The sequence below is a fragment of the Hemitrygon akajei genome, chromosome 19 (genome assembly GCF_048418815.1).
Source record: "Hemitrygon akajei chromosome 19, sHemAka1.3, whole genome shotgun sequence".
In the NCBI taxonomy this organism is placed as follows: Eukaryota; Metazoa; Chordata; class Chondrichthyes; order Myliobatiformes; family Dasyatidae; genus Hemitrygon; species Hemitrygon akajei.
In genome coordinates this window covers 55,649,841-55,665,620 of record NC_133142.1, presented here as the reverse complement: position 1 = coordinate 55,665,620, position 15,780 = coordinate 55,649,841, and the positions used below count along the sequence as shown (strand labels likewise).

The 15,780-nt window shown below is 43.8% G+C and overlaps 1 long non-coding RNA gene across 1 annotated transcript in view; it reads left to right on the top strand.

The window, feature by feature from the left end:
- LOC140742125 (uncharacterized) overlaps positions 1-15,780 on the top strand; it is a 52,784-nt gene that overhangs the window by 22,452 nt on the left and 14,552 nt on the right. Inside the window, exon 2 of the long non-coding RNA XR_012102229.1 lies at positions 6,731-7,026. This is a non-coding gene — a long non-coding RNA (uncharacterized lncRNA). The remainder of the gene's footprint in view (positions 1-6,730; positions 7,027-15,780) is intronic.

The following is a 15,780-nucleotide window of genomic DNA, read 5'->3' as shown; positions in this document are numbered from 1 at the left end:
CTCAAAACCTGTGTGGATATTTGGTGAAAGGAGGGAATTAGGAGAGTTTAATTATCTCACAGAAATGATTAGACTCTTGACTCTCCACACAGTCCAAATCAAAATATATTTATTGTCAAATAACATGTATGTTACCAAATATGGGATGTATTTTCTTGCAGGCATTTACAGAAAAATAAAGAATTACAAGAGAATTTATGAAAAACTATATATAAAGACTGATAAACACCAATGTGCAAAAGAAGATAAATTGTGCAAATAAATAATAAAATGATACAGAGAATGTGGGTTGTTGAGTCCTTCACAGTGAAAGCTGTATGTTGGGGGCTCAGTTCAGAGTTGAATGAGGTTCTCCACACCAGTTCAGGAGCTTGATGGTTGTAGGATAATAACTTCCTTAACCTGGTGGTGTTGTACCCAAGGCTCCTGCACATCCTGCCCAATGGTGGTAGCGAGCAGATAACATGGTCTGAATGGTGGGGCTCCTTGATAACGGATGCTGCTTTTTTGTGGCAACGCTCCATGTAAATGTGTTTGATGGTGAAGAGGTCTTTGCCTGTGGTGGACTGGGCTCTACCCACCACTTAGAAATTAGAACATAGAAATTTACAGCATATTACAGGCCCTTCAGCCCACAATGTTGTGCCAACCATGTAGACTACTCTACAGACTAATTAGAATTTCCCTAGCGCATAGCCCTCTATATTTCTAAGCTCCATATACCTATCTAAGAGGCTCTGAAAAGACCCTATTTAGCACTACCTCCACCGTAGTCAGTGGCAGTGCATTCCACACACCCACCACTCTGTGTAAAAAAAACTTACTCCTGTCATCCCTTCGGTACCTTTTTCCAAGCACTTTAAAACTATGCCCCCTCGTGTTTAGGCATTTCAGCCCTGGGAAAAAGCCTCTGACTATCCACATAGTCAATGCCCCTCATCATCTTATACATCTCTATCAGGTCACCTCTCATACTCTGTCGCTCCAAGGAGAAAAAGCCAAGTACACTCAACCTATTTTCATAAGACATGCACTTCAATCCAGGCAACATCCTTGTAGATCTCCTTTGCACTCTCTCTATAGTATCCACATCCTTCCTGAGGTGAGGTGACCACAGTACTCCAAGTGGGGTCTGACCAAGGCCTTATATAGCTGTAACATTACCTCATGGGTCTTGAACTCAATCCTACATTTGATGAATGCCAACACACCATACACCTTCTTAACAACACTGTCAACTTGTGCAGCAGCTTTAAGTGTCCTGTCGACACGGATCCCAAGATCTCTCAGATCCTCCACACTGCCAAGAGTCTTAACATTTATATTCTGTCTTCAAATTGGACCTACCAAAATGAACTGCTTCACAGTTATCTGGGTTGAAGTCCATCTGACACTTCTCAGCCCAGTTCTGCACGCTATCAATGTCCCACTGTTTCTGCAAACTTTCATTCCTGGCATTAGTGTTTCCATTCCAGGCTGAGATGCAACCATTAGGATATTTTCCACTATGCATAGATAGAAGTTCGTCAAAGTCTGCTGAATACGCAAACTTCTAAGAGAGTAGAGGCGCTGCATTACCTTCTTTTTCATGGCACTTGCATGCTGGTCCCAGGGCAGATCCTCTGATATGATAAGTCAATGTTTCATATTTACCACTGCACCACAAGCCAATTCTTTTCCAGTAAAAATAATGTGTTAATCAAAATAGGGTGGCTCTTGGGTCGACGTGGTTACTGCCTTGCTGGGAAGGAGTCCTTGGATTGTGCTCCTTTGTCTCTTCAAAGGCAGTCTTGATAGCTGAAACAGAATTTCCAAAAGGACAAGAAGCCTTGGAAGATCAGGTCTTAAATTCCCAAAAATCAGTGTAACCAAATGCAGGAATTACATCTGAGGTTCTAAAGGGGCTTGACTGGGTAGATGCTGGGATATTTCCATCCCAGCTGGGAGAAACGCAATCAAGAGGAACATGGGATGATGGGCTTCTCATTTAAAAGTAAGAGGTGTAGAAAGTTCTTCTCTTGAAGGTGGTAAATCTCTGGATTTCTGCCCTTGAGGGTGGAGGAGACTGGATCATTTTATATATATATTTGAAATATTGGGGTCACGGGGAACTGACACATGGCTGCATGGACTGGATGGTGGCACCACATAGAGGTGGAGACTTGCATGGACGTGGAATTTCTGTCTCAGTCCTGCTCCCCCAACCTGAAACATCTGGTGGTCCAGTGTCATCTGTTCTACTTTTTCTCCACCATTATCTTGGTAGTGGTATACGTTCCTCCTCTGGTTAACATCAAGCTGGCACTGGAGCAGCTTAGCACTTTGATCATCAGCCACGAATCAGCATCCCTAATGCCTTCCCAATCATTACAGGGCACTTCAACCTGGCTAGCTTGAGGACACCTCTGACTAACTGCATCCAACATACCTGTAGAACCAGAGGATTTTAGTAAGGCGTCTCACAAAGTCCCTCATGAGAAGCTTATCCAGAAGATTAAGGTGCATGGGATCAATGGTGAATTGGCTGTTTGGATTCAGAATTGGCTTGCCCGTAGAAGACAAGAGGGTAGTGGTCGAAGGGACTTCTTCTAGCTGGATGTCTGTGATTGGTGACGTTCCACAGGAATCTGTCTTGCAACCTCTGCTGTTTGTGATGTATATAAATAACTGGATGAAAATGTAGATGGTTGGATTAGTAATTTTGCAGATGATACAAAGATTGGTGTTGTGGACAGCGTAGATGACTGGCAAAGAATACAGCAGGATATAGATCAATTGCAGATATGGGTGGAGAAATGACAGATGGAGATTAACATGGCCAAAGGTGAAGTGTTGCACCTTAATAAGTCAAATGTAAAGAGACGGTACAATGTTAAGGGCAAGACCATTAATGGTGTAGAGAAGCAGAGGGGTTTTGTGGTCCAAGTTCATAGCTCCCTAAAAGAGGCTTTTGATAGAGTGGTTAAGAAGTCATATGTTATGTTTGCCTTTAGTAGTCATGGCACTGAATTTAAGAATCAGCAAATTATATTGCAGCTTCATAGAACTCTAGTTAGGCTGCACCTGGAGTATTGCATACAGTACTGGCCGCCCCATTATAGGGAGGATGTTAAGTCTTTGAAGAGAGTACAGAAGCGTTTTTTCAAGCTGCTGTCTGGATTATAGGGCATGTGCTTTGTTGAACCTGCAGATGGCGTTCTAACCCAGCAGTTTGACATTCCAGAAACAAGACCATGTTTGGTCTTACAGCTTGGGCAGTGTGTAGATCTATTTACTTATTTAGAGATACAATGCGGAATAAGGCCTTTGAAGCCATGCCACCAGCAACTCCCTGAGTTACTCCCTTAACCCCAGCCTAATCACAGGACAATTTACAGTGACCAATTCGCTAACTAAGCAGTACATCTGTGGGAGGATACTGGAGCACCCAGAGGAAACCCATCCATTCCATGGGGAGGACATACAAACTCCTTTTAGCGGACACCAAAATTAAACTCAACTCTGACGCGCTGACCTGCAATAGGGTTGTGCTATCTGCTACGCTACCATAGCACCAATGAAGAACTTGAGATGGGTAATAAAGGGATTTACTCGCTGCTTGGGTCTTAACGACAAAATATATGGTAACCAAATGAGAATATCTGAATAAGCAGATCAATGAAGTTATTTGATATGAAAAATGTGCACTCATGAAAGATATTAATACAAGGGACTGCAGATGTGAGAACTTGGATAACAAACTATCTGCTAGAGGAACTCAGCGTGTCGATCAATATCTGTGTGAGGAAAGAAATCTTTGCAGAGTTTCCATCTGAGATGTTGACAACTTTTCTCCCCTCAGAGATAATATTTGACTTGTTCAGTTCCTCCAGCAGATTATTGTTTGCTCAAAAATTGTTAATATTGTATAAATAAGGATAGGTTCAAAGTTCAAGGTAAATATATTTTTAAAGTATGTTTTTGTTTCAATGTACTACCTTGGGATTCATTTTCTTGCAGGTAATTACAGAAAAAATAGAAATACAATAGAATTTATGTAGAGCTATACATAACTGCCAATGACTGCCAAAAAAGTAATGTGCAAAATAAGACAAAACTGCAAATAAAAAATAATACTGAGAACATGAGCTGTAACGGGTCCTTGAAAATGAGTCTGTAGGTTTTAGAATCAGTTCAGAGTTGTGGTGATTGCAGTTATTCACATTGGTTCAGGAGTCTGATGGTTGAATAGCTGTTCCTGAACCTGGTGTCTCCTGTAGCTCCTTCCTGATGGTAGTTATATGAAGAGAGCATGGCCTGGATGGTAGGGGTCCTTGATGGTGGATGCTGCTTTCTTGTGACAGTGTTCCTAAACATGCTCAGTGGTGGGAGGCCTTTGTCTGTGGTGGACTGGGCTGTATCCACCACTTTCTGTAGGCTTTTCCATCTTGGGCACAGGTGTTTCCTTATCAGACCATGATGCAACCAGTCAGAATACTCTCCACTGTGTGCCTATAGAAATTTATTAACATTTTTGTCAACATGCCCAATCTACGCAAGCTTCTAAGCAAGTAGAGACACTATCTTGCCTTATTTGTGATGACACTTAGTGCTGGTCCTGGGGCAGATCCTCTGATATGTTAATGCTGACATCTGTTCCCCTAATGAGGACTGGCTCACAGACCTCTGGCTCCTTTCTCCTATAGTTCTATTGGTTTTGTTGACGTTAAGTGAGAGGTGGTTGTTGTGATACCGTTCAACCAGATTTTCAACCTACCTCCTATATACCAATTTCTCACTTCCTTTGATTTGGCCAACAACAGTGGTATCATCAGCAAACAATTACAGTGTTGGAGTCGTACTTAGCCTCACAGTCATAGATATAAAGTGATTGAGCAGGGGGCTAAGCACATACCCTTGTGCTGATGGTGATTGTGGGGGGAGATGTTATTGTTGATCCATACTGACTAGGGTTAGCAAGTGAGGAAACTGAGGGAGGTATTGAGGCTCAGGTCCTGGAGCTTAGTGATGAATTTCATGGGGATGATCATGTTGAATGCTGAGCTATAGTCAATGAAGAACATCCTAATGTATGAAGACATTGTCCAGCTGCTGCTGAGCTGAGAGAAAAGCCAATGAAAAGGCATCTCTGTGGACCTCTTGTGACGGATGCAAACTGGAGCAGATCCAAGTCACTCCTCAGGCAGTTGTTGATATGCTTCATAACCAACTTCTCAAAGCACTTCATCACAGTGGATGTAAGTGCTATGGACAATAGTCATTGAGACAGATTACCATGTTCTTCTTGAGCACCTGTAAAATTGATGCCTGCTTGAAGCAGGTGGACACCTCAGACTGCCGAAGCTAGATCTTCATTACTCGGCCAGGTACACTGCCTGGCCCAGATGGCTTTCATGGGTTCACCCTACTCACTCTTATATTGGCCGCAGATCACAGAGTTGTTGTGTGCTGTGGGGCTTAGTGAAGGTGCCTCCATGTTCTGTCAGTCAAAGTGAGCATAAAGCATTCAGCTCATCTTGGAGCAAAACCTTGTTGTCATTTATGCTGTTTGGTTTTGATTTATCGAAGGTGATGGCATTCAAGCCCTGCCACGGCTGTCGAGCCTCCTTCTGTGATTCTAGTTTAGTCTGGAGTTGCCTGTGAGATGGCTTTCTGGAGGTTATGCTTGGAGCTCTTGTGCTTTCCTGGGTTATCAGTCCTGAATGCCACCGATCTGGCCAATCTCTTGGTTCATCCAGGCGCCTGGTTAATTTTGTGGGGACACACCCACATGTGGTGAACAATGAAATGCACCTGGTGAACAAGCACAGGCACATTGTAACATGATGCAGACAGGCACACATAGGAAATGAAGCAGCTAGTACGAGCAGAGGCCGAATGCCAGATGCACCATGTTAACAAAGTTCAGCAGAAAATCCAGCAACAGATTAAAGATTTTTAGCTTTATTTGTCACGTCTACATCAGCGAAATGTGTCATTTTGCATTAACGGCCAACACAGACTGAGTATTGTGCTGAGACAGCCCCCGAGTGTCACCTCGCTTCCAGAGCCAACATAGCATGCCTGCCACTCACTATCTCTCATTCTAACCTTAAGACTGTGGGAGGAAACTGAAGCACCCAGAGGAAAGACACACAGCCATGAGGAGAACGTACAAACTCCTTACAGACAGCAGTGGGAATTGAATATCGATCGGTAAGTGTTGGTGCTATAAAATGATTGCCCTAACCACTTTGCTTCCATGCTACTCTGACAGCATGATGCAGGGTGAAAAACGGCACCACACAAGAGGTGGACGCAAAGAAGAAATAGCAGGGTAACAAGTGTGAGCGGAGGATCATCGACACAATGTCAGCATACTGTCAGGGAGTAGCATAAACTGCCGCAGCAAATAATGAGACTGCATTAGCATTGTACAGACCATCAGAAATGGAGAATGAGCTGAAGCTATCTCAATAAGTAGGCAGCAAACTTGATTATTCAGAGAATGAGGCCATTTAATGTGCATAGGTCCAAGCAAAGAATGAAGTAAAGCCATGTGATTGTGTACAGTTAGAAAATAAAATAACAGTGCATGAATAAATACAAGTTGGCAGCCCAGTGACTTCCATGTAAATATCCTGAAGGGCCGAGGCTGAGGATGATGGTGCCCTACAGCAACTCATTTGCTTGCATCTTCAGAAACAGCTCTATTTCTATCTTTGATATCTCTTTTTTCTCCCTTTCAAAGTTCTTTTAAAGACCCTGACCTGGAGTTACATGCCGACTTTGCAGATATGGGACCTGCTCTGGGGGCCTCACGACCGGCCGCTTTTCAGTATGCCAAGGGCATGGCCTGGAAGACTAGCCCGCTTTCATGGCTCTGGAGGTGGGTGGGTTCAAGGCTGGTGCCACTGCCTGATGTGTCGTTGGAGACGGAAGATCGAAAGCAGCAAGCTGCCTGCTGGCTTTCTGCCCAGAGACCCGAGATCTTTGGGCACAGAGCTTGGAAAAATCGATGCAACAGACTTTTAACACCATAAACCAGTGAGTTGTTTGTTATGTCTCCCCTCTCGCTGTGAAACGGGAACACCTCTTTTTCCTTTATTAGGGAGAGAGAGCCTGTGGTATGTCGAATTACCAGGGGAACGAGTTGTCTTTGGGGTACTGCAAGTCTGTGTCTTCATTGATGCTTTGCTGCATGCTTGAGTGCTCGGTGAGGGTGCCAGTGCTTTTTTTGCTGGTGGGGGAGGGTGGGGGTCATTGCTTTGCTGCTGCTTATGCGTGGGAGGTGGAATTGTGGGGGGGGGGGCTTTGGCATTCTAACATTTAACTGTCATTCATTCTTTGGGACACTCCTGTTTTTGTGGATGTTTGTGAAGAAAAAGAATTTCAGGATGTATATTGTATTCCTTTCTCTGACATTAAATGTACCTATTGAAATATCCAACTTCCTTCTTTCTAAATTCTGATAAAATATCTTCAACCTGAAATGTCAACACTTTCTCTTCCTCCTTAGTACTTCCAGCAATTTCTGTTTTTTAATTTTAAGTATTAATTTTTAATTTAGAGATACAGCATAGGAACAAGCCTTTTAGGTCCAACAAGCCCAAGCTGCCCAATTACATCCATGTGACCAATGAGCTTACCAGCGTGTACATCTCTTCTCCCCTGCTGGACTTCAGCATTTGGGCAGAAACATGGTTAGGGAGGAATGTCATTTGAGTTGGCACATCAGAAGACCATAAGACATAAGAACAGAATTAGGCCATACAGTCCATCGAGTCTGCTCCGCCATTCCATCATGGCTGATTTATAATCCCTCAGAACCCTATCCTCCTGCCTTCTCATTGTAACCTATGATACCCTTACTAATCAAAAACCTATCAAACTTTGCCTTAAATACACCCAATAGTTTGCCTTCCATTGCCGTCTTGGCAATGAATTGCGCAGATTCACCACTCTCTAGCTAAATAAATTCCTCTCATCTTTGTTGTAAAGGGACGTATTATGAGGCAGTGCCCTCTGTTCCTGGACTCCCCTCTATAGAGAGCATCCTCTCCATGTCCATTCCATCTAGGTCAGGGGTTCCCAACGATGGAATGGTGACGCTCCATGGCATAAAAAAGGTTGAGAACCCCTAGATTCTAGGCTTTCAATACTTGATAGATTTCAATGAAATTCCTCCTCATTTTTCTAAACTCCAGTGAATACAGGCCCAGAACCATCAAACACTCCTCATACGTTAAACCTTTCATTCCCAGGATCATTCTTCAATACCAGCACATCCTTTCTTAGGTAAGAGGCCCAAAATGGCTCACAATACTTCAAGTGCGGTCCGATCAAATGCCTTATAAAGCCTAATATTGTCTACTAACTATTTGAATGTTTGGCAATTTGACCTACTGCCTAGTGTACTCCTGTTTTGAATGGCATTCTCAACTCTGATCAGTCTGAGGTGGTTCTGTTTCCTCAGCTGTTCCAGGAGATTTAGAGTTCATTCTGTATCACACCCAGACATTACAACTGGTGGAATGTGCTTCTGATGTCAAAGCTAGGTCAAAGCCCAAAAGGAGCCAGGCGTTATTTGTGGAACTGTGCGTGCAAACTATGCCACTTTGTTTGCTCAATGGCGCCATTTTCACAAGACTAGACCTACCGCGTGCCCGATGATGTACTCCAACCTCAGGCTGTGTTTTCCCCTCTATTTGTCACTGCGCTGAAAATAGAAAGCAGACTGACAGGAAGAGATCAGAATAGCCCGGTAGCTGTGTACAATGGGTGAGCACTGGGTGAAAGGAAACGGGAGGGCGGGGAGGGTGAGGGTGGATACGAAGCCTCGTGTGTGTGGAGTGCTGCACGGCTCGGTGCTAACCACTCTGTATGAATAGTGTGTCCTCCGATGAAGATAAAAGTCTGAGCCTGTGCTTCCACCCTCACGTCCACACAGATGATCCAACTCCACCCCTGCTCCAGGATTATAACATCATAAGATATAGGAGCAAAATCAGGCCATTCCCTATAATGGATAGCCCAAGTCCTCCCATACCAATATGCAGTTTGCCAGCAATCTAGCTGATATCTGGAAACACTTCAAACAACGATTCAATATATATTTAGCTGTGAGCAGAGGCAGAGGGACAGAGGAGCAGTTGAAAGTGTCTATCTTTTTACATGTAATTGGTGAAGATGTTTTGGACATCTACAACAGCTTTCAAATTGATGAGATAGACTTAACATTGGACACAGATGACAAAATTCGAGGAGTATTTTGTCCCAAGTAAAAACATCATGTTTGAAAGGTTTTTTTCCTGTGATCAGAAAAAAGGTGTTAGCTTTGTCCAAAACTTAGCTGAGCTTCACACACTAAGTCCTGTGAGTTTGGAGATTTGAGAGATTCACTAGTAAGAGACAAAATAGAACTTCAAATAAGGGCCCAGAGAAAGATTGCTCTATGAAAAAGATTTAACGCTGGAAAAGGCTGTGGATATGAGTAGGGCAGCAGAAACCACATGATCACAAGCTAAGGAGCTACACAGGGCAGGAACAACAGTCCATGCAGTGAACACAGAGGGGCAGAGCATACGGCGTTTCCCAAAGCAACAGCATAGCAAAGAGATAGGCTCAAACTGCAAATGCAGCAAACGTGGAGGTAGGCACATTCAAAAGAAATGTCCTGCTTATGGAAAGTCCTGCAATAATTGTGGGAAGAAGAAATAGAGGAAGGTTTTGTATATTCTCTACAGACAACACAGAACAGATTGCTCCAGTGACTGTGAATGAGACAGTAATTCAATTCAAGCTTGACACTAGAGTCCAGGTGAATCTGTTGTTCATGAAGGACCACAAAACTTCCAAAGTTAAAAGCAAGATTTATCCAGTGAAATTAAAAAAGTGACAGGCTATGCTGGAGAGAATGTACCAGTAAAATGGGGCTGTGTAGTAACCTTCTAGCAGAAGGGGCAGCATCTAAAGGCACAGCTACCGATTGTTGAAAAGTGAGTACAGCCGATATTAGGCCTGACTGCATGTGAAAGGCTCAAGCTGGTGGCTTCACAGACAAAAGATGACCATGAAACACTCGTAGAAGTGTACAAAGATGTCTTTGAGGGACTCGGATACTTAACTGAAACTCAAGAAACTCCTTAGAGCATCCATGAGAGTTCAGGAGAGGTTATGCAAGAGAAGAACAAGAACTCCCCTTTCCATTGAAATGCATACCAGCTACACCAGCATGACAGTCAGGATGCCAGTGCTGAACAGAGTGATCATGGTGAACAAGTCACCAGTTTTGCTTCCACATTATGCAGCTTTGTTTCAAAATCTGTCTCTTCATCAACTTCCAATTAAGGATTGGAAATCAAAAATATCTCCATGATCTTCTCCAAAGTTGAAGAGGAAAATAAAAAGGAAAATGGGGAGGCCCAAAGGCAGAACAACAGCAACAGTTCAACACAAACCAACAAGAGGAGTTGCTATCTATGATATACAGCCAACAGAAGGAGCTCTGTGAATTGAGACATAATCAGTTGGCTCACTGATCACATAGATACAGTCTAGAGCTACATTATGAGGCATGTGGAGTGAATTATTATCACACAGAAAGAAGAATAACAGAGACAAACAGATAGGATCTTGGCAGAAGGATGTGAAAGAAATGAACATGCTGACCAGAGTTCACAAAAGGATACTAATATTAACACAGCAGATGAAAGCAAGCCATCTGTGGAAACTAATAGCAGACCAAAAGGGATCATTAAACTACCACAGAGATGGATGGATAGTACCTGAGTGAATAAGGGAGGACAATTGCTCATTACAATTGAAGTTAATGTAAATATTTTTGTTGGAAAGCATTATTGTTTCTTGAAGATCTATGGGACATAGTATTGTCTTTGGTTTTTCTTTAAAGGGGGAGGCTGTGTTATTATGTGGGTACATAATCAAGAACTTCAGTTCCCATTGGGCAATGTGGGTGGTTCACCCGGAACTGGAAATGACATGGGGGAGCTGGTTGCACACGCTCATGTCGAGCTGAAAGCATGGGTGGAGTGTCCCAAATAAATATGTGCTAGTGTTTTTACCCACACTATTTGTCTTTATTAAGAACAAAAATAACAGAAATGACATTAAACAATCTTGAATTGAATTGAATAAATCCTTTTACCAATCAACAACCTCTCAGTCTCCACCTTAAATACATTCAATGATACCGTCCATGAATCTCTGCAAGTTTGCTGGGATAGTTGGAGGCCCAATGTCTGCCAGTCCAAATCTAAATGCAACTCTGCTGGAGGCTGAAGGCTGAAGAAAATGGACTGTCTTGGAGTTAGAGGACTGTATAAGTGCGTGGCTGGGAGGGAGGAATGAGCTTGTTTCCCTGTTGCTGTTCTGTTGCTTGTTGTGTTATGTATTGTTCTGCTGAATGCCGTGGGCATGTTATGTTGGCGATAGAATGTGATGCAACATTTGCAGGCTATCCCCAGCTCATTGTCAGCAGTTTTGGATGTTAGTACAAACGATGCATTTCACTGTATGTTTCAATGTACGCGTGATAAATAAACTTGAATCTTAAATTTTTTGAATATTGAAATTCATTACCCTCTCCCTGAAGAAATTCCTCCTCCTCTCAATCCTTTATTTCAGCCTTTCCTTCAGATCCTAGACTGTCCTATGGATAGAAACATCCTCTTCATGTCCTCTCCATCCAGATCCCTCAGTATTCTGCAGGTTTCAATGAAATACCCCCTTATTCTTCTCAAATCCATTGAGTAAAGGCCCAGAGTCTTCAAACACTCCCCATACATTAAGCCATTTGTTGTTGGGATCATTCTTATGAGATCCTTTAGAATATAAGACCATAAGACATAGGAACTGATTTAGGCCATTCAGCCCATCAAACCTGCTCCCTCATTTCATCATGGCTGATCCCGGATCCCATTCAACCCCATACACCTGCCCTCTCACCTTATCCCTTGATGTCCTGACCAATCAGGAATCTATCAACTTCCACTTTAAATATACCCACAGACTTGACCTCCACCACAGTCTGTAGCAAAGCATTTCATAGATTCACCACTCTTTGGCTGAAAAATTTCCTCCTTATTTCTGTTCTAAAAGGTCGGCTGCTCGATTTTGAGGCTGTACCCTTTAGTTCTGGATACCCCCACCAGAGGAAACATCCTCTCCACATCCACCTTATCTAGTCCTTTCAATATTTGGTAGGTTTCAATGAAAGTTCCCCCCCCCCCCCACCCACCCCACTGCATCATTCTAAATTCCAGACAGTACAGGCCCAAAGCTGCCAAATGCTCCTCATATGTTAACCCCTTCTTTCCTGGAATTATCCTCGTGAACCTCCTCTGGACTCTCTCCAATCACAACACATCTGTTCTGAGATATGGGACCCAAATCTGTTGACAATACTCTAAGTGTGGCCTGACATGTGTCTTATAAAGCTTCAGTTTCAGCATCCCTTCTCCACACTGAATTGAATTGAATTGACTTTATTACTTACACCCGTCACATACACGAGGATCTTTACGTTACATCTCCGTCTAAATGTGCCATGTGCAATTACAGTAATTTATAATAGTCAATATAACACAGAAATACAGGTGTGTAAGCATGAATTAATCATTCTGATGGCCTGGTGGAAGAAGCTGTCCTGGAGCCTGTTGATCCTGGATTTTATGCTGCAGTATTGCTTCCCAGATGGTAGGAGCTGGAACAGTTTGTGGCTGGGGTGACTTGGGTCTCCAATGATCCATCAGGCCTTTTTTTACACACCTGTCTTTGTAAATGTCCTGAATAGTAGGAAGTTCACATCTACAGATGCGCTGGGCTGTCTGCACCACTCTCTGCAGAGTCCTGCCATTAAGGGAGGTACAGTTCCCATACCAGGCAGTGATGCAGCCAGTCAGGATGCTCTCAATTGTGCCCCTGTAGAAAGTTCTTAGGATTTGGAGATCCATACCAAACTTTTCAGCCGTCTGAGGTGAAAGAGGCGCTGTTGTGCCTTTTTTACCCCACAGCCGGTATGTACAGACCACGTGAGATCCTCAGTGATGTTTATGCCGAGAATTTAAAGCTGTTCACCCTCTCAACCCCAGATCCATTGATGTCAATAGGGGTTAGTCTGTCTCCATTCCTCCTGTAATCCACAACCAGCTCCTTTGTTCTTGTGACGTTGAGGGAAAGGTTGTTTTCTTGACACCACTCTATCAGGGTGATGGCTTCTCTGTAGGCTGCCTCGTTATTGTTTGAGATTAGGCCAGTGTAGTATCGTCAGCTATTTTAATTAGCAGATTGGAGCTATGGGTGGCGACACAGTCATGGGTATACAGAGAGTAAAGGAGAGGGCTTAAGACACAGCCCTAAGGGCACTTGTGTTGAGGGTCAGAGGGGCAGAGGTGAGGGAGCCCACTCTTACCACCTGCCGGCAATCTGACAGGAAGTCCAGGATCCAGCTACATGAGGCAGGGTGAAGGCCGAGGTCTCTGAGCTTCTCGTTGAGCCTGGAGGGAATTCTGGTGTTGAATGCTGAACTGTAGTCCAAGAACAGCATTCTCACATAAGCATCCCTCTTCTCCAGATGTGTAAGGACGGGGTATAGAGCTGTGGCTATTGCGTCGTTTGTCGATCGGTGGTGTCGGTTGTAGTGAGTGGAGGAGTCTCATCCAGAGAGTCTCATCTTCCTAATGCTGCTGTGAGCTGTCAGTGGTACACTATCGGGAACATAGGAGCCATGGTGTTGCTCTAGCGTGTAGATGGTACCAAGCTGTGGTCTCCGCATCAGGGTCGCTGTTCAGGCTTAGTTATGTTTTATGGTATTTTAGGTTTGTAGGGATGGATTTGGGGACAGAGAGGGGAGTTATGTGTCAGGTTAGGGTTTAGGGACAGTGATGTGGGGAATTTGAGGACAAGCCCAAGTCTAAGTCTAAGTAAGTCTAAGCCTCTACTTCACGTTCAAAGGCCAGCAACGTGAACATTCCTGAATCTCAAGCTGGCAGGCCAGTGAGGATGAGGTACCCCCAGGTAAGTGAGCCATCAGCATATTCTGGACGTTCTGTGAGGGCAGGAGACACAACAGTTAGTGACAAATCAAGGCCTAGTGTTCAGGGTCCATTCATCAATGGACCTCGAGGCCTGGAGGTCAGGTCCTCAATCAAGGTCCTCATTCATTGTCATCAGCAGATCGTGGGTTAATGTCAAAGATCAAAACTTAAAGGTTGATTGGAAGTCCAGATGTCAAGACCTGATGGCCAGAGTCTGGGTCTGAAAATCTCAGCAAGTTCACTGGGGAAGTTAGGGGTTTAATGTTTGTGAATCCATGAGTCCACTGGGGAAGTTGAAGGTCCAATGTCTATGAATCCATGAGTCCACTGGGGAAGTTGAAGGTCCAATGTCTTATGAATCCATGAGTCCACAGGGGGCTGAAGGCCATAGATGGCCTGTTCTGGGGTTAGAGAACTGTATATGCTCGTGGCTGGGTGAGTGGATGCAAATGAAGAAGGAACAGGGGTTGTTTTGCTGTCGTTGCTTTGTCGCATGGTATGTTTTGCTGAATATGATGGGCATGCTATGTTGGTGCCAGAGTGCATGATGATATTTATGTGCTGCCCCAGCACATCTCTAGGCTGTGTTGGTTGTTAACATGAACAATGCATTTCAATGTATGTTTCCATGGTCATGTGATAAATAAAGCTGAATCTGAATTTGTATTTCCACAAACAGTGGGCTGTTCAACCAGCTGAGGGAGCCTGACTCAGTGACATCACAGCTCCGAGGGAAGATCCTGGCTAGTGGGGGAGATTACCCTGCCCCCCCCCATTAAAGACACCCCTCAATGTGAGAGGTTTTATGAGAAGCTGTGGGACAATGTCACAGCCCAGCACCCTCAGATGGGGCCTCAAACCAGCTGCAGTTGCAAAGAAGTCAGAGAGGGGGTAGAGGTTGAGAATGGTGGGAGGACAATTGTCCTCTGTAATGGAGGGGTCAGAGGGAATGAATCCTATAGTAGGGTGGAGGAGAGTGGTATAAACCCTCCATTTGGGGGAAGAGGAAAGTTAGCTAGCAAGTGACAGGATACAGGAGTATAAACTCATTAATGGGGGGGGGTTGTGGAGTATAAACCTAATGAGGATGGGGCTAAAGGATACAAACATCTTGTAGTAGTGGCATAGAGGGCTATAGATTCTAGTGTGTAGGGGGAGATAAACCCCTATAAATGATAAATTGTTTCATCAGTTTATTGGAGCAACACAGTGGCATTGCAGTTAGCATAAATTGTTACAGCACCAGCTGTAGGATTGGGGTTCAATTCCCACTGCAGTCTGGAAGGAGTTTGTACATTCTTCCTGTGACCATGTGGGTTTCCTCCAGGTTCCCCGGGTTCCAAAGACGTCTATTTAGGATTAGAGATTGATGGGCGTGTTATGTTGGCGCTGGAAACATCACAATCCTCGTTGATTTGATTTGACACAAACATTGCATTTTGCTGTTTGTTACAATGTAAAAGTGGCAAATAAAGCTAATCTTTATCTTTATTACTACATATACCAAGGTAGAGTGAAAAACTTCGTTTTTTACAGATCCTTTCATCACATCAGTGCATTGAGGTAGTACAAGGGAATAACAATAACCGAATGCAGAGTCAGTGCAGTGCAGGTTGACAGTAAGGTGCTCGGCCATGACCAGGTAGATTGTGAGACCGAGAGTCCATCTTATCGTACTGGAGACTACTCAAACGTCTTATAAAAGTGGGGTAAAACCTGTCCTTGAAAGTTGTAAACACGAGGA